Source organism: Anabas testudineus, chromosome 7 (assembly GCF_900324465.2).
Source record: "Anabas testudineus chromosome 7, fAnaTes1.2, whole genome shotgun sequence".
NCBI classification, from domain to species: Eukaryota; Metazoa; Chordata; class Actinopteri; order Anabantiformes; family Anabantidae; genus Anabas; species Anabas testudineus.
In genome coordinates, this window is record NC_046616.1 from 12,645,331 (window position 1) to 12,665,545 (window position 20,215).

At 42.9% G+C, this 20,215-nt stretch overlaps 1 protein-coding gene across 5 annotated transcripts in view; it reads left to right on the plus strand.

Moving 5' to 3' along the window:
- The first annotated feature begins 667 nt into the window (after positions 1–667).
- The window catches only part of l1cama (L1 cell adhesion molecule, paralog a), a 36,367-nt gene continuing 16,819 nt past the window's right edge, over positions 668–20,215 (plus strand). For 3 of the 5 annotated variants that reach the window (XM_026368879.1, XM_026368882.1, XM_026368880.1), the window contains exon 1: positions 669–830. The gene's annotated coding sequence lies outside the window, so the exon portion shown is untranslated. Of the gene's footprint in view, positions 831–20,215 lie in introns of all 5 variants that reach the window. The other 2 variants (XM_026368878.1, XM_026368881.1) reach the window with 1 other exon arrangement.

Genomic DNA, 20,215 nt, shown 5'->3' on the forward strand with positions numbered 1-20,215 from the left:
AAAATCAGCACGTGTGGGGGATCATAGTCACCTGATGACATTTAGCAATTGTGTTGTCACAACAGCAAACACTGCCAGACGAGCCCCGGCTACAGATTATCCGTCCTTTTATTACCCTGAAATCAGAGCATCTCCTCAGCCCCTCAGACTCTGATCATCAGATCATTTCTGACATATTTTTACTCACCAGTGTTACATAACACATTTATTCCAGTCTCGCCGTTGATAACACTGTTATCAACAGAAGCCTAGTCTGTGTCTTTAATTAAAAGAGCCCATGAAAGTTGAGTCCAGTAGAGCGTAACGGTTTTCTCATTCGGCCATTATTTCACCTTTGTAGCCTGTTGGGTCCTGGATTGGTGCTAGAGAAGAAGGAACAAGATGTGCTGAAAGGCCACAGGGCGTGTGCTTTATGCAAATGTACAGCCTGATTATTATTATGCTTGCCACTGCTTAGCTGAACACAAGAACTGCAATAATCCACCGACATACAAGGAGGACGGAGAGGACAGAGGGAATAGATAGGGGGCAGGAAGGAGGTGGTATGGAGGGTTACAATAATGGTCAGAATCCAGAGTGAGGGAGGGAACATAGGAGGAGGGAGGCAGAGAAGAAGGGTGATGTCACCTCAAGCAGGCAGCCAATGAGAGTCAGGGAGGGAGAGAGAGAGAGCTCGGCTGAAGGAGGGTGTGTTTTCTATCACTGCAGCATCAGCAGAGAGAAGAGGGCACAATCAATTTCACAGAGGAAGAAAAGACACAAGTAGATAAGGAAGCGAGTGGGGAAAAGGACGCAAGGAATTGCCAGAGGAAAGGAACACCACTGTGGAGGTAAGAGATTGTTTTTATTATTATTATTTTTTTTGTTAAGAGACGTTTTGTTTGTCATTCAAAGATAAGAAAGCAGGTGAGAGCTGGTCAGTGGATTAATTAGGCTGCTAAGTGGAGGTGGCTGCTATGGAATCTTCTACCTGCATGAAAAGATGAGTGTCCGCATCGTTTAAATCACTTTAATGACCTTTAATTTGATTTAATTGTCATCTCGTATCTTTTTCTCATTAGAGTATTCATGTGATTGTAATCAGGTCTGTTGATGTTTAGCAAAACTATATCTATACAGCTAGTTCAGCACACTAATTTAATAAGTAATAATTACACAAATGTCAAAATTGGTCTAACTAACCTCAGCTATTTATACCACACGGTAGCACTCATTTACTTTTAACTGTTTAAACATATTCTGAGCATTGAAGCCACCTCTCATAAATAACCTGTAAGTGAAGAATTTTTTTTTGTCTTGGAGATTCAGAGCTTCGCATGCAACAGGGTGTCCTCTGATATTTAATACTGAATATAGAGCAGTGCAGTATGACACTATACCACTACACTACTACACTTAACACTTTACTGGTCATATTCACAGTATCATCATCATTCATTATTATTTTCATGTTATTGTTTGTTTTAATTGTATTGAACTGCACTATAAATCTGTTACATCACTATATATTTATTGCACAAAATGAATTGCTAGTTTCCTTTGCAATATCCAACCAAATATGAAAAGTGTGTGATGTCTGCTGCTTTGCAGTTCATATTGCATTGTGCATTTTTCTGCAAACTACTCTCCTTCTGCCTCGGTACTTTAATTTGAATATTCATTTTTCTCCACATCCCCATCCCCCAGCTAATAGCTGAGTGGCTTAATGTTAAGTACAGCCCATGATTGCAATTTGCTGCTACGGTTTTCATTGATGTGGAGGATGAAACTCAGCTGTATGATGAACAGCACAGCAGAACAGACTACAACAATTTTCTTTTCTACCAATCTTAGCTCCTGCAGCTGCATTTTGGTCTGTCTTGCCTCAGCAGTGACAAAGCTGGGTAACGTTAAACTACAAATCCTAGAGGGAAGAAAGCTAAGGAGCAGGTAGAGGGGAAGAAAGAAGGAGATAGTCAGATAATCAACAGGAGGAGGAGAGAGATACTTACATGGAAGGAGATGTCAAGCGAAGAGAAAATAAGGGTGGGGCAACGTACGCGGCAGACTGAGGAGGTGTGCCCGTGAAAAGGAGGCACTCACCTGGCTGTATGCCATGCAGCTGCCTGCTGTCCCCCTACACGGCCTGTTACACATCTGCTCTACCCGGCGGCAGCGAATAGACAATATTCCAACGGTTGTGGTAATGATGTAGAAAACTCTGTCAGAAGCAGCTGCCAAAGACTGTGATATTGTTTGTCTGTAGGTTGCATGTCTGTTGTTTTTGGACAACTTAATTTTTGTGTAAGTGTAATGTCATACACTTACATATTCAAAATATATGACCAAGTCGGCATGTGCATTTGCTCATATCGTGTAAGTGCAATGTGTGTGACAATGGTGTAGTGAACCTGCCCCCGTCATGTCTTACTAGCCTGCAGCTTGCCCCAGATGAACCTACTCAGGGGACTGGAGAGGTGCGAAGGCTCGGCGCCTCACAATGACTTGTGTACAACATTCATAAACATACTGCACTGCACACATTCACACAATGGATCACGATACAGCTGCTGCCGAAGAGAGTGTATTTGAGTGAATGAGAGAGAGTGTGTATGTGTGTGCGTGTACATCCTCTCTGTGGCAGAAATGCTCCAGAGACACACTACCACATTATTATACTATTTAATGCAGTGGGGTTTGTATGGCCGTGGCAGCTGGAGCTCGGTGAGAGGCGGTGCTGGAAGCTGCTGGTTTAGCAGCAACATTGCTGTCGGAGAGTGTATTATTACACTTGCTATACACCATGGTGCAGAATATAATCTCCCCTCTAACGCGGGTTGGTTAATTGAGCTGTTCTATCAAAGAGATGGATGGAAACTGGGATTTATGTGAGGAGAGAGGGACAGAGAGCCACAGATCTCCTATGAAGAGAGAGAGAGAGAAAAGGCATGAGAGGGTGGTGTAGCAGGGGAGGAAGGTGGACTTCAATTTGAAAGGCAACGCACTCACTCTCGCAACTGCATCCTTTAATGCATGATCTCTGCTGAAGGTAATGAAGAGAGTAGAGAGAAGAAGGAGGGATCAACTAGGATATAGAAAAGGGCAAGGTCAGGAGGGAGGATGGGTCGTAGCAAGAGAAAGAACCATAGAAATCACAGGTGAATTTCAAAATGCTCTTTTCACAGATAATACAGAATGTACGGTAATGAATGAAAACAACGGTGAGAGAAAATCTCTGCAATGCACCGTCACATATAAATTCTTTTGTTATGCTCATTTCTATGGGAGGGTTATGTCAGAGATTGGCCTGTTTCCAAATGTCTTTAGTCCAGCCGTTGAAGTGCTGCTGCTGTGTAGGAGGAGAGGAGTGATCTGCTCTCAATCTGACAGTTAGGAGCAATTCCAAGGAAGAGCAGTGCTGCGCCGGCTCTTTGCTCCTCAGCCACCTGTTTCACAGCCTCAGGGCATCTTTGCCAGTCGTCCTGCTTACCAAACACAAACATGTAAACACACAAACCTGAACGCAACTTCTGCAACTCACACAAACAAACGCTCTGCAAACACACACTGCAGAGATCCTGTTGCACTGCACCAAATTAAAGATTCTCTAATGTTGCCTCCCTGGCCTGATTACTTAAGCATCTGCTACTGATCAAAGACTGCACGCTGCACTTTCTGGGGATTTAGCCATTAAAGCAGAGACAGGGTAAAACAAGGGTGAAGAGAGAGAAAGAAGTATCTCTTTCGACACAAGTGTCAACAAAGACAATGTTTCATCTCTGCCTTCCTTTGTGTCGTCCTTTGAGAATAATATTTGTAAAGTTACAAACTCACAAGCAAAGATTCAAAGGCTTGTGAGGGAGCTCCCTTGAGTTATCTTCCAGGGTGTGTGCGTGTGTGTCTTTTCGATGCCCTGCCTCGGTGTGTGTGTGTGCGTGCAGTTGCCTGTGCACCTTCAGGATGTTGTCAAGACGGAGAGTCAGTTTCTCTCCCCGCTCCACCCTCCTTGTTGCAGTTTGGGGGCTGTTTGATAAGGGCTGTGCAGATGGTAGTCAGCCCACTGGGTGTCAAGTGGGGGATCATGTAGACGTGCTGTCAAGGTTTGGTGGGGAATACATTTTGGTGATTTAGGGAGCCAGGGGTCAGATAGATTGACAGCAATGGCTAAATGGTTATCGAGGATGGAGGAGGAGGAGGAAAGGACGCTAGCTGAGCAAGAGAATGAAATTTGCAGAAGTGAGATGAGACAGGCAGGAAGGGAAACCTTAAGATGGAAATGATTGATTTCAAAGACAGCGGGCTGGTGTGGTGATAGCTGAAAGATAAAGCCTTTCTGGAAAATGAAACCAAGTGGAAGGAGATTGTCATGGCAGTTTCTCTGAACCACCTTGTTCCAGTCATCACTTAAAAGTCCTGTTCTCCTTTATTTGACAGCTGGAGCAAACCTTTCAACTTAGGTAATCCATTTTCCTCTACTGCCTCTGCACCTTTTTCTCTTTCCTACTTTTCTCACCATGCATTTCTCTGGTTTCACTTGTTGTATCAGTATTCGTGCAGCGGGTGGTCAGAGAAGCCCAGATCAGGGTCTTAATCAAAATAATGACTGAGACTTCTATTAGCCTTTCCAGAAAGAGGCTCTCAGACAAAGACTCATAAATCCAACCCTATTATACAATTGAACCTGTGATGGAGACTAGGGCACAAAGAGAGACGCTGTGTATGGAGATGAATTTAATTTGGCACAGTGAATTACCTTATTACAGCTTTCAGAGGTGATGGTATGAGAGAGGAGAAATTGTCAAATTCTCCAGGGGAACAAATAAAATATTGGCAGTTAAAATTACACAACTGGAACCTCGTAGTAGATATTGCTTGAAACCAAGAGAGAAATTAATTACTGCCAAACCAATAACAAAATTGGAGCTCTTAGAAATTCCACGTCCTTACTTTATTTTATTAGTTTAATTCTGTGATTTTCTTTTTCTATTTAAAAACAAAAAGACAGGAAAGAATGAAAATAGTAAAGCAACACAGAGGAGAGAATATGAATGGGGCAAATATAAAACTCGATTTCTTGTTTCCTATCTCTGACAAAATTATGTCTTTGTCTCAGCAACACAGTGAATTCCCCTTAGCGTCACTCCCTCTGGAGCAAAGTCAGCTCTATCAAAAAGCCTTATTGTCCACATCAGAGACTATAATTAGACTGAATTAATCCTCTGTCCAGTGGATTTCCCAACTGCGTGTATCTGTCTCTAGAAGTGTTTTGTTGATTGTAAAGATGTTTCTTTGTGCGTGCATGAGTCACCGTTAATTGTGGCCAGTATGAGATGTCCTAAAAATGAATTATAACCTACCAGCACTAATGTTGAGTTATTGCATCTCCTTTGTGAAAGATAATGTCAAGTGTGTAATGGAAGTATTGTTGAGATACATGAAGTGCATTTGTTAATAACTACTGGACAAAAAAGTAATTAGGTTATGTGCTACCTTTTCTGCTTTACAGAAAGTTATTCGTGCTTTATTTGGCCTCTTATGAAGCCTTCGTAACACTGTGAGCTGTCTTCCTTACGTTCGTCTTTCAACAGTTGGTTTAAAACTAGCTAAGGTAAATATGTAGTTTATGGATTGTTTTGGAAATTTATTCAGTATTTCAGTGGAGAAAAGCGTTGACTCCTAATCCAAACAATGAGCTGACATTTTTTTTCTAACATCTTTTTCTGTGGGGACAACAGGAGACATTCATTACCATACAGAGATATATAGTCAGCAGGCGCATCTCGTGTTTGATGTGCTGCGTCTTTGTTTTTGAAAATATAATAGCAAATTTAGCTCTGTCTGATCTAAAGTGATATATTTATTTGACAATACTGACAGTATCCCTGACAACACTGTCCTGTGATACTGTGGGGAATTGTGTATTATTGTAGCATTCTGGTTTTGATCACACTGCACAGGCTGTTTAATAATGGGACATGACAGCATTGGTTTACTAATTTATTGATTTGTTGCTGAGAGGCCAGATGCATTTTTAATGAAATTCGAGGGCATGGTGTATCTCAGCACTATAGGCTACCTCACCACTGTTGCTCTGCCTTAAGTTACATCATAACTTCAAGCCATTCTGCCGAGCTTCTTACAAGTCCTTTCAGTACTGTTGCGATGCATTTTTCATCTGCACTGTGTATTTTACTGGTCAGCTTCTGACAGCCAGTAGATCATGAATAAAACAGCGGTGTTTGTCCACCAGTAACACTTACAAGGTCCATCTGTTGCACAGGTAGGTGTTGCACAGTCATGGCTTAATGTTTTGTGTCTGTAGTTTTTACCAAAGCTGAGGAAAATTCTCATGAAAGATGTTTGTGATTAGTCGCTGAGGCATTATCACAGTTAGGTGGTTTACATGTTGTTTCTGCTTCCTAAAGAGCCATTGAGGCTAATTGCAGAGAACTGCAGCGTTGTGAAAGCACAGCAAAAAATCTGATTGCTTTATATAATGTTCCCTGGATCTCTACTGATTCAGTTTGACAACACTGAACTTCATTTGTAAACAGCTTCCTTTTTTTTTTATTGCACTAGAAAGATTATTTGGAGTGCTGAAGCCACCTACTGTAGTCGTGAAAAGACATAAGTGGTAAGTAAATGTGCTGAAGTGAATATGATGGTTTGACTTTGACTGATTGGCGCACATCATTTTCTCTGTGTGAAACACGCTGTGGTTTGATACTGTTCTGAATCCAGCTGAAGGATTATTTATTTGGAGCATTTACATTTAAGTGTATTGATTTTGTTTTGCCTTGTCTCTTACCCACTCTATATCTACACGTCATTTGAATTTACCATAACTGAAATAGATGGGGTATGAAATATGAGCTTCACTTGCAAACTTGAACTGACACAGCATCCTCAAGCACTGCAGGTGATGTAAGCAAACAGGCTGTCTGTATTTGTCTCCTCTCGATGTTTCGGTGATGTTGTGACTGTAGTTTCTCGCAGGCAGTCTATCTGCTGTGTCAGCCATGGTATATTCATTAGGGTTGGATTACAGAGAGTGGGAGGGGATCAGGGTTTGAGTGGGTTGTAATCCCCATACACTGGCCTAATTTAATCTCACCTACTGTGCCATCCTATTACACACTACACCCACCACATGCATGCAGACGTTGGCTGGATGAGACCTGACGAGGGGCACGCAAGGTTAAGACAGGTTAATGTCATACAATAGGCACGGAGACAAAGAGGGAGGATTGTAAGAGGAAATAAGATACTGAGGAAGAAAACTGATTATAAGCAGCAGGAGACAGATTCAAGTGCAGAGATAGACAAACTTAGAAACATCCTTCTCTAAATACCGTCTGTCTCCACTGTTGCCTCTGAAATGTCTCTACTCCTTGACATTTCAGAGACAACAGTGGAGACAGACGGTATTTAGAGAAGGATGTTTCTAAGTTTGTTTTTACAAGTAGTTGTTTACTTCCTTTCCTTCTGAGTGGGCTTATCTGTCAGAATACACAAGATGTCTTACATGCGTGTGTTTCATGACTTCATATACATGCAATGTAGAATCCATCAGGGGGTGAGAGGAATTTTACATAATGAAATAAATCATGACATGCTACATTTTTATTATTTGGAAAATTTAGACTGGTTATCAAAAAACCAAACCAAACCAAAAAACCAAGTTGTGTATTTCAATTGGTTCAAGTGTTTTCCCTCCTCCTTGCTTTTTCATCATCATTGGTTTGAAATAAATAAATATATCTCAGTTTAACTTGTTCACTATGCCTTCTGCTTAGCGTCTTTTTGCAACGTCATTACCTAAATATTTATAAGTCTATATTTTTATATTATGCTACTGAGACTTTACATGGTGAAATATGTTTTCATGTGACCTATTCTGCTGTTTCCTGTACCATTTATGGCCTAAATTCCTCTCATCATCCATCCTTATCTGTTCATAGTCACAGTAAATTAGGCCATGCTACCCTGCTACACACTCCACACACTGGCTACCTGAGGAAGAGATGCTGTGTGTAAATGTGATCTTGTTAGCCTCTTTTGAATGTGGACCTGTGTGTGTTTGAATCAGGTTAGTGTTGGAGTTGTTAAACTTTACTTTCTGAATTGATCAGGGGTAATTGGGCATGGCGCTACAGAGAACCTCACAAGCCCAAGCTACATAATGAGACTCTATATTTAGCTATAAAACAGTATCTGTTTACATCAGTCTTCATACTCTGTTGCACAGCGGGAAGAGCTGAGCTCGTGTGTCTTTTTCTTTTTTCTTGGGCTAAATTTGCAGGGTGAACTTTCATGTAATGATTTTTGTAAATCATTTGTTGAAATCCGTGCTGAAAAGAGGACCAACTGATGTAGCAGGAAGCGATAAGGAGACATGGGGTGAGGCTCCTAGTTAATACAAGGAAAACATAAAAGACACAATTCCCCAGGGAAAACACAGGAGCACCCAGAAGAACAAAAAAAAGATGTATTCAGGGGTGTAGATGTCACACTGAGGGGGGAAGGAGGGAGATGAAGTGGAAAAAGATGAAGAGCCGAAAAGAAACCACACGGAGATAAAGAGAGCCAGAGAGAATAGGCAGAGCACCCGGACATTGTTAACGTGCTTAATGAGGAAATTATACACATAAGCAGAGCCCTCTTCCTCCAGGCCTTACATGGTTTGGTTGGGACATGGGAGGTAGGAGAAACAGAGAAAGGAAGGACGTTTATTATCAGTAACCTTTGAATAACGTCGACTGTACCATTAAAGTGTGATCCTGCTCAGGGCAATGATCGGGAAGTGTGAGAGCGTGGAGGTTAAGATAGGACGACAATGTGGGAAGATAAACAGAGGGAGATACTTGGAGCAGTGAGAGATGGGAGGGGAAAGGACAGAGATCCTGTAGCGATTAAAATGTCAGCAAACACTGCTGAGGCAGATGCACACCAGCCATGCACACACACACACACACACACACACACATATGTTCATACATTTACCTGCATCTTCTCAGGCTGTGTACAGAGTGAGTGTGTGACAGTAATTAAATTGGAAGAAGACAACCACATACAAATAGCAGAACTCCCTACAGACTGAACCGACAGTCGAACATCAGCATGTGCTTAGCATGAGGATGACTTCGTTCTCACTGGTTTCCATGTATCCACTGTCTTCACACACCTTCATGACTCTTGCTTCTCTCCCCTTCCCTTCCTCGACCCCTTCTCTCCTTTAATTTCTCCTCCAGCTTCTCCATTTAGCGGTGCGGTGCAGACAGTTGTTTTATTTATGACTGTGTATTGAACACTGTTTGGATCGGCCTGTGGTTCAGAGAGGGACAAACAACCCAACAGTAAATGTTAGTGACAGGGATATTACTAGTTGTGTATCTGCTGTGCACACTGTTGCCTGTGTTTTGGCCCCTCAGACAGTCTTTGGGTCCTGTCAGCCTCCACAAGTGTCAGAAAAGCGGGTTTCTCCTTTCAGTTTGAATAAAGGAAACACTCTTTGAGGTGTTTGAAAAATGTTGTCATGCAAAAGCTTTGTTTATTTGGCTAGTACTAGCTGGCGGGAGTTGCTGACATGCTGTGTGGGTGTCCTATATAGGAAGCAGCATCATCAGCACATTTAGGCTATCTTGGGATGAGGTGATTTAGATATCTGTTAATATATAGCAGGGGATTTTGTGCGCTAGAAAATTGCCACCGGTCTGTTTTTTTCCATTTGAAAGTGCATCTGTATATATTTTTAAAGCTGGGAGTATACACAAGAGTATCAGCAGCTGGACGTCAACATCTTTGTCCTGTTTGTTGTGCGTAGATGGGGATTGTCAGACCTTGTTGGCCTGACTCTCCATGAAATACTCATCAACTGGTTGTTTAGCCGCAGGGAAAGGTCACCACCGCTTCCTCTGCATCCCCGTGGCCACGCCTCTATCTGTTTCTATGTCTCCCTCGCTGGAATTGGGGCCGAAGCCTTTCTGTCATATCTCATAAATGAAGCAAAACGGGATGGAAAGAGAGACAAGTGTGCGGAGTGTGGTGGAGTTGTGGCCGCAGCTGGGGCTTCGGTATGTGAAATAACACCCCAAGAGAAGGATGAAGGGGAAAAGAAAAGATGATGCGGAAGGGGACAAGCAAGGAAGAAGAGGAGCAGTGAAACTCTGCAGAACAAAAGAGATGTAACAGCATTGTCACTTTTTTTGCTTATTCACCGTCTGCCTCTTAAAATAGATAATATAGAGCCAGAGATGCTGTCACTCCCTTGAAATATCTGGCAGGAGGTGATGCACACACACACACACACACACACACACACACACACACACACAGACTAATGCAAACACAGACGGGTCGGAACAGGTTGTCTGTTTACTCTCTTTCATATTGTGCCCTGCTGAAAATTGCTGCGCGTTCCATAAAGTGTTGTGTCCTTGATCTCTTTGCACCACTACACAGTGTTGCGAGGAGGGGATGGAGCTGTGTAGAGATGTGGGCAAGGGGATTTGCAGAGACAGGGGTCTGCAGCAGAGACAGGGCTGTACGCCTCAGATAACACTGCAGCCTTTGATGGAGTCTGGCCGTCCTCTGTTAGAAAGCACAAGCTGCTGCACCTCAAATAGATCACGGCTGCGGACTCCATTGGTAATAATTGGATTTAGTTACAGAGCAGAAATCGTTTGCTGATGATAATGATAACAGATGTGATGGGAGTTAGTCAGCCACTTAGGGTCAAGGGATTGTATCAGTGCTGTGCCAGACTGCAAATTTCCCCTTAGACTGGACAGTCTCTTTCAGTCCTGATGAATGTTGATTGTAGAGGTTGATAGAATGCTACCTGCAATGTTATTGTGTATGGTCTTAGCTTGTTGGTTGTAATGAAGATGTAGTGCAGGACAGACTGAAGGTGCTCCATAAGATTCTTCTATAGAGGAGGAGAGAAAACTGCAAGGGAAGGGTGGAGTAAAAGACTTGAGGGAGAGAAAAGGAGAAGTTCCATACTAATATAAAAAGTGAGAGGCAGGGAACAGAGAATAGAGAGCATAAGTGAAAAAACAGAGGGGTGCAACTAAAAGATAGATTTTCTGCAAAAGATGATAGGAAGAAGGAACTCTTTTAAGTATGTAGTATGTAGACACAACAGGGGAACTAGAGAAAGCCAGCAACGGAGCAGAGCAAAGAGCAGGAGATGGGGACACAGTAGACAGCAGATGAAGGTAGAGAGTCTAAAGTACAGATAGATAACAGAGTGAGAGAGAGGATATGGGGGGATGGGGTGAGGAGGATGAACATGTAGGAGGGGAGGGGGAAGAAATATTTGCTGTGCGCGGCAGAGCTCGAGTCAGGAGGTTGTCATGGTGATAGCAGGATGAGAACAGGAAGGGGAGCCAGGAGAATTGACACCTAGCCCTAGACACCGTGCACGCGGATACACACACACACACACACATAAATAAAACGAGTCGTGCATAACAATACTGACCTGTCACATGATCCAAAGTAAACACACTCACGCTTTCACCACTCACAGGTGGTGTGTCCTAATAAGCTGCACCCATTTATAAAGGCCAGTAGCCATATCACTATGCAAACTCTGTTGCCCACATCTCTCTGCTGTCGTTTATCCTCACTCAACCCCGTTTGAATGGCAGGCAAATTTTTTTTAAACTGACTCGCCTTGCCAGACAATTACCAAAACCAACCCTCGGTCTGCTTTTTGCATCGGCGTGTGAGTTTTCATATATCTTAGCTTTGCTGCTTTCCTGTGCATGTTGATGACACATGGAGATAAGAGAGGCAGAAAACACGCTGATGAAGAGACAAACAGAAGCTCCGGCGGGGCATGGTTTTCTGTGCCAGTGAACACACTTATATAATAAAAATGTGCGTCCAATTTTAAAATACAAAAAAACTTCAGTGTGCACACGTCTCCTCACTGCAGTTACTGTGAAAATAAACGTTACGCTTATCGCAACCTTCCATATAGAGGAGAGAACAGCGACGTACTTACATGAAATGCAGATTGTTACCTATAAAATCAGTTTACTTTGACTTGAACCGTGATGATTTTAGAAGTTCAGTAAATCTGACTGAGCGAATCTTGAATTGACACAGATCAAAGGTTGACTTGTTATTTGCACTGTGGGAAGAGAGTGAAGTATAAAAGAAATCAGGCAGCAAAATGCAAACGCAGCAGGAGGAGAAAGAGATTTCCATACTGGACAACAAACAAATCAATAGAATTGCTCACACAGACTGTGAGTGCTGAAGTAAAAATGGGATTTCAGTTGTGTCCTATTGGACTGGACAGTGCTGGAATATGTAGCTAGGTTAGATGAATTGTTCCACAGTTTCTGGGGTTATGATGTTTTTTTTAATTACACAGGAAAACTAGTAAACTAATGTGTTTTAAAAGAGATATCAACATTTTCTTCCCCTCACTCATTCCCTCTTTCCTTCTCATCCATTTACACACCATCATCTCTCTACTCTGTTTCCCATGCATAGACATTTAATAGCTGTTTAGGAGTGTTACGTCTCCTGTCTCATCCCCGGAAGACCTTGTATTTGATTAGATGAGGAGCACTTAAAGGAAAGTGCTGCTTTCGCAACTTTTAACTTTAATGGGATTGCCAAGAAGCTGTTCTTGGCAATCCCATGACCTGATGACCTGGTTCATCATTTTGAAGAGTTGCTTTCCTAACGCTGGATTTCCTGCCATTCATCTGTAGTCATCTAACTTATGAAATCAGTTATGCTGGAACTTTGGTTTTATTCAAGAAAATGAGCAAAATTATTCACATTTCTCTATTTTGCATTGTTGTGATAAATTCAACTGTTTGTACTGTGTGTGATTCATTGCATGCCTGGCTGGCGTATGTTTTGATCCATGTGCTGTCTATAATTTGATGTGTCAGTTTCACTCCTCTTTGTGTCCACACACACAGTATCAGTGTAGAGAGAGAAAAAAAATATCTAGACACTTTCCCACAGTCGTTGAGCCACTGGGGCCCTTCCATGCAAATGTGTTGGCAAAGCACTTTGTGTGACCTTGCCCTGCCAGAAGCTCATTTCCCTGAAGTGGAAGAAAAGGCAGGATTACATCCGATCTAAGGAGACCTTGACAAATATTTCTGGCAATGTCTAAATTTTAGTAATGTCAATGTCTGTCTTCAGCGAAGCTTGGAGGGAAAAATACTGTCTTAATATTATAAAAACAACACAGCTGTTAAAAACATGGAAAACAGAGACACAGAATTTCTCAGAAAAACAACTCATGAATTTCATACTTAATATTTTTGTTACAATTTCTAGTTTGTGCAAAATCCCTTTTTCAGAAGACACAGGTTTCTCAAGTGTCTAACCTGTTGTGACAAAGGTCGTAGGTTACACACACACCCCCTCTCCGCAGGGTGTGGCATGCTGATTTTTCTTGTCGAGGCGGCCACTTGTCCTTGTGTGTTACATGAACCACTGGCAGCTGTGTCCTCCATTGCTGTATGGGCCACTTACCACCTGACCCAAGGGACCACTTCCTCCTCCTCCTCCTCTCTGTCTCCTGAATGACAGACTGCATAACCCCTCCCCAGACTTCACTACCTGCAATAGCCAACACAAGCCTCCCCCCCACCTTCTCACTTGATGCAGCTCAGGGGCACGCATAACTTCATGCATATGCTCCCATTCACACCCGTGGCTCATCAAAAAAACCTTAGTGCTGAGACTCATATACAGCTATAGCTTTCTCTTCAGATGCTTTATATTAAATTCATGCATGGCTGAACAGCAATGTGACCTGTGTGTTTATGTTCTTTGCCTTCATGTGTATATACCAGCACTGTTTATGTTCTTGTAGATAGATGGTTTGTTATCACCAATAGTGTTAAGCTGCTGCATCTAATTTCAGGGCACCACAGTCAACCGCAGTCTGTGGCCAACACTGACAGATACTATACTGATGTCAGCTTCTTTTTACTGGCCTGCCTGGCTCCAGTTTGATCCCCAAAGACTTAACACACAGACACACACACACACACACACACACACACACACACACACACACACACACACACACACACACACACACACACACACACACACACACACATAAAATCGCCTCTTCCCAAGTTTGATCTCCCTCTAGTTTTTCTCTCTAAGCGATGAACAGCTGCAAACAAACACATTCATTGAAGGATATCCACTAAGCGTCATGTGCCAAACAGCATATGTCGTCACAGTGCAGAAAAAAAAGCAAGTCAGTGAAGGTCAGTATAGTCAAAATAAGAAGAAACACGAACAAGGCTGTTCGCTCCAGAGGAACAGGAGAAAAGGGGAGAGGCTGACCGTCAGAGATAAAGAGAAGAAGAAAGCACACACTGTAGAATGGAGCAGAAGACATAAAAGGCACCACGAGGGGAAGAGAGAAGGTCACTCCTAATAACTCTTCCACATAATTTCATGATGTCATGATTGCCCCTCTTTATTCAAGCAAACACCATTAACTCTATTGCATGGACACGAAGCCATTGTGCCACAAAAGGCATCTCCGTAAGCTGTATGTGTTGCGGGGAGAATGAGGAGTGCGCACGTTGGTATTCATATGCATCACATATAATATTTGCAGTGCGACACGGAGGGTGTGTCCGTAATTAGCGCACTTTGTGCTGCAGGCGGAGAATCTAACTGATGCTGCTGCTAATGAAGCAAATGAGGCCCAGCGGCTAGTATGCAGCAGCGTATGGAGAGTTTATGATTGTATGTTTAGGTGCATATGGTGTGTGCATACAGAGTACACATGTTTTTAACATGTAGTATACAAAAAGTTTTGTTTTTTTTTTGTTTGTTTTTCAGTGAGCAGGTTTAGATTATTTATTCAAAACTCTTCTGCTCGATTATGTTTTTTATTATTATTATTTTTCTTTAGTTTTTGCTACCATACATCTCCATTTCCTGTAACCAACTGGCTGACAGGAAAGTCCTAAACAAATTACCTTATCAGTTGTTGACCTAAGTGAGCAGCAGCTAACATGCTAAACGCAGGGAGAGCTAGAGGCAGCACTCCATCTGCAAGACTGGCTCCATTAGCTGACATGAGAGATTAGCTGACCTGCTGACGCACAGGCTGATCTTTACCGATACACACGGCAACACACACAGACTGGTGCACACACAAACACACACATGCAGGGAATCTGATACACTATTGCATTAGAGAAACACCCTTGCTTTTGATTGTTAAAGAGCTTTTACTGGTCAGTGATCCCATGACCAGATTAACACTTCATTATTCACCTATCTTTCCTCCTTTTTTGTACTTTCCATCCCACTTCTTGCTCTTTTTGTTTTCACTTATTCTATTAATTTTTCAGACTTTTTGTGTTTGACCTTGTTGTCAGCCTCCATCTTTGATCTCCCATCGGTGTTGCTCTTCTTTCACTTTGTTGGTTTTCCTACCTCCATCCCTCCATCCACCTCTTCTGTCTTTCTCCAGTCCTTATGGATGTCTTAATGAGTTCACTCCCTGCTCTTTGAATTATTCACCACTTCTTTTATTCTACCATTGCCACTGTATCTTAAGGAGAAAAACATCAATAAATAAATTGGGCCAGAGGTAGCTTCTTTTACAGTCCAGGCAATCGAGAGGACTGTGTTCATGTTTATTGGTGTACAAGGAAGAGAGAGAGAGTGAGAGTACAGAACCTGGAGAGGGAAATTTAACATTTAGTATTCTAACTTTCAGCTGACTTACTCTGATTTAACCTTATGAATCTTTGAGTAATTTAAATGCTTTCTGCCATGTCTTCGTGTTTCTCATATATTATGTGTGGTCACATATCAGTTACCTACAAGTATACATACAGTAGTATAGATGTGAAGACATTAAGTGTTTGTACTTAAACATGAATGTGGGTGTGCATGTGTGTGTGTGTGTGTGTGTGTGTGTGTGTGTGCGTGCGTTTGAGGGATAGAATGTCAATGTGCACTAGCAAATGAGTGATCGTGCGTACGTGCGTGTGCATATGTAATTGATACTGCAAACTCGTCCATCCATGTGTGTGAATAACTGAATTTGTATGTACGAGGGGATATACTGTGTGGAGGCCCTGTTGTCATGGTAACCAGGATGGAGAGAGTGTGGGCGGTTGCCCTCATGGCTCCTCTGACAACCTTTATTTTCTCCAGCTTTGTGTCACTCCAATATTAACCCCTAACCCTTGACAGAACATGGGGGGCTGTGTTGCATGTGTATTCTTTGGAAAACGAGGGAAACATGAAGTGCAATTTTCTTTCCACATTTTGCAACAGGGGGAGTCTAAACTGGCCAAGCTTATGCTAATAGTGGTATTGATAAATGTGCTGTCTGCGTACTCTGATTCCAGATAAGCTGTAGCTCTGCAGATTTTTTCCGATGGCAAATTTCCATTTAGAGTTGATCATGGATCATCGATCTTGAAACACGTTACTTGGCCTTTGCCAACAACAATGAATGGAAATATTGTTTTTCCCGCTGTGCCTATTTTTCATTAAAATTGCAAATTTAGACTTAATCAGCTGTGTTGCTTATTCTCCAAATCAAAGTCCTACCTCTGCAGTTTATCAAATTGATAGAAGGAAAAAGTGTTGACTAGGAAGAAGAGACACAGAGGAGGAGGAGGATGGTCTGTGAAATGTGTTGCAAGAAAACAATCAGAGGGGAATTAGAGAAAGCTTTTAGTGTCAGCTACCAGGGGGGCTGAGAGAAAGAAGGAGAAGACTGATAAAAAGGTGACAACAAAATAGGCACTCTTGGTTCTTGGACAGTTTCCATTATAAGGCCCAGCTCCTAAGTAGAGGCACTGTAAGAAAATGTGAGAAATGCTTGTAAGAAATGCAATCTTCACTGTGGTGGGTGAAGAAAGATATGTCTGTGTCACGAAGTGAATCGTGAAGCGGAGCACAAACAGGTAGCCAGTATTATTTCACATGATTTGTGGTATTTTTCTCCTGTGGTGACAAAGTGGGTCTGAGACTTGTCTCACTGCAACAGGCTCATACATTAAGTATGATCCTGCCAGAGAGAGGAAGACGGGAGGGAGAGAAGGACAGAATCAGACAGACACACCAAAGACGCCAGGTATAGATGGACAGCATCAGTCTGGGACCAAACCAAATGTATGGTGAGGGGGGGGGGCAAATGAATTATGAATTTAGGTGAATTCAGGGCAAATTGTGCCGACAGGAAGGAGATTTCTATGAATAATTCACTCTGTAGGGGGCCTGATCATCTACCCCCCACCAGCATCACCTTGTTCTTTAGACCGCTCTCCTCATTTTTACTGTTGACCCTTATAATCTTTCAACGGATTTCTCCTGTAACTCCATCAGTCCATTTGTCTCAGCGAGTCCTCTCTTAATTTCTTCCTCTGTCTTACTGCTGCGCCTCCTTCCGTCTCTTTTCACTCCAATGTTTCTCCAGACAGACGAACCCTGAGGGGAAAGGAGGGGGTAAGGTGGGGCATGTATTCATTTATTTTTCACCCTCCCTCCTTCCGTCCCGCATCCTCTCCCCCCACACATCTTCACAGCTGGAGGTAGTTAATATTTAAAAGCAAGGCATGACAGGACACAAGACATACACACATGTTTGAACATGCTCAGAGACAAGCTCTCTCAAACAGCTTTCAGTATTCGCGTTTGCTTGACTTCCTATATTTCGAGAAAACACACCAGGCTACATTCATCAAAATAACAGCTCCTCACATGGAGGAGATGAAGCAAGCAGCAAGTGTCTCATATACAGTATGAGTGGGTGGTTGGCAGAATGGGAAATATGAATGAAACTCAGAACCTGATTTGATCTTGTGTGTGTTTCATCCATCTCCACACATAAGCGCCTATTCAGCGCTGGGAGTCCTTGGCAACGCCCAACATGTCTACTTAACATTAATTACTACATTTTGCAGAGGAATGAAGGGTGCAGTTTTATAAATCTAATGGATAACGACGGGATGTGCATCCCAATAGCAGTACAGCAATGAAACACCACTGATGATAGCGACACTAACAGCACAATACCAAAGGCTTTAATTTTTTTTGTGTTTTTCTAAGCAAAACGCCTCAAAGCACGAATTCATGAATAATTAAAGGAGTTGCAAAATTGGTTGATTTGTCCTGTCTGATTCATGGCCTCTTAGCAGCTTATTTACTGCAGTCAGGCTTTCTTTTGGAAAAAAAAAAAAAGAAATAACCACACCCTCTAATCTCAACACAGCTCAGCTCATGCTACATCCTCCTGTAATTGAATGACTTCTGATGATGCCCGTTGACATCCCGGCGGTGATAATAGTTTTTAAAAGCACTCAGAAACACTGTGATGGGTCATCTCAGCTGCAAGCAACCGTTCCAATGGTGACCTTTGACCCTGTCCAATGAAGCAGGTAACAGGGCTGGGATTGGATCGCTGACAGCTGCACACCCTGAACAAGTGAAATCAGGCATCTGCTCTGATGTCAATATATCTCACCCCTGTGATAATGGATGGGCCACAAGGCTCCATGCCGTGCACACAGCTTAGCACATACGCACAGCTTTCCCGTGTGTGTTTGAGTGTGTGTGAATGTGTTTGTGTGTTACTATGTCTCAGGCCACATCAGTCTGTGCTATCAGCATGTTTGGGTGGCTGGGTTGGCCCCATTAGATGGCAACCTTCCATCCTGTTCTCTCTGTCTGTCTCAGCCTCCCTCATGCTCTGTCTCTCCTTCGCACACCCCTCCCAACCCATTATAGTGTTCCTCTTTATTGCTCCTACTCAACATGACTGCAATATTCTGTGGCAAGGTCTACGTCCTAACTGGAGCCCAGTGGACCATGGCCTTTTATCTGTCTGATCTCCTCAGTCAGACCACTCGAGGTGTGCATCTCTCTGCCTGCCTTTCTTTCTGTTTGTCTATTCATGCATTACAAACTATTCTGTATGTCTGCCCATGAGTGTCTGTCTGAGTGTGTGTGCTGGCTTGTGCACATGCAGCACAGTCCCCTGGTGGATTTCGATTGGCTGCGCGACAAGCTACGGCGTGCCACATTGTTAATCAGCGTCCTGCTCTGCTCCACTCAGCTCTTGTTTACCATCTTTTTGGAGGGGACACTGACTGGCGAGCTCCCACTTTTGAACACATTAACACCAGTATTAATTTCCTCACTAGCCCTGATTCATTTATTTGCCTCTAATGGTATTTTGGAGTAAGCGGGTTTCAGACTGATCTTTGTAACTGTCTTCTGAGGACAACTGTAGTTAAAGCAGCTTCAGTCTGCAGAGAAAGGAACGCTGAAATGGAAGGAAGCAAATGATGCACACTGATTGGAAGCGCTTGCACGTGTGTGTATGTGTACAAGTGGATGTATAGGATTAGTGTCACTGCTGTCATTCCTTCTTCGCCGCTCCACCTTCCACATCTCCCCACTCCTCCCATCACTCCCACCCTCATTTTCACTCTGCCTCTTTCCTTGCTCGCTTCCACCTCCACCTCTCCCTTTGCTGTGCCGTCCTCCTTGAACTCATTTTCTTATACATTTTATCTCCCCCCGAAGACCTCCACCCACTTCACCCCTCCCACTTCCCTCTCACCCAGCTTGTTGCCTTTGTTCTGACAAGACAAGCAAGTGCGTGTAATGGCTCATTTAATCCTAATGCTGTTAGTTTAAACAGCCATATTAAGCGTAAAAGCTCTTGTTTGGTCTTTAATTTCATCTGATTTGGCTGTTTTGATGTCGACTAATTCCACATCCCTGTTTCTTTTTCTAAGATATTGTTCAATACGTTCTCCCCTGAGTGACTTGTGAAATGTCCACTGTAATTAAATAGCCAGCCATTACCCACTAGACAAAAGAGGATGAATGATAATCACCACTCTTCTCCCTCATCTGCATCTCTTCTCCTCTGTGACCTTATCTTCCCTCACCAAGGTCACCCATCACCCTGTTCTGGAATTGCCAACAAACAGCAGTGTGCCGTGCCAACACTCTTTTCAGTCAGGCTGCCATTTTTGCAAAGCTGCCAAATAACCATCCTGTCTCTATTATTGCCGATTTCTTTTGTCTCACATGCACGTCTTAATCATGGTGTGCTATAACAGTTCTTTGCGTGTGATACCGAGTAGTGTAAACAGTCAGCGGGCTGCACTGCATGGTGCCATGGGGGAGGACCGACTCCAAGAGTACAGATGGAGAATGGATAGACTCGTAGCAGGGGTGGTCC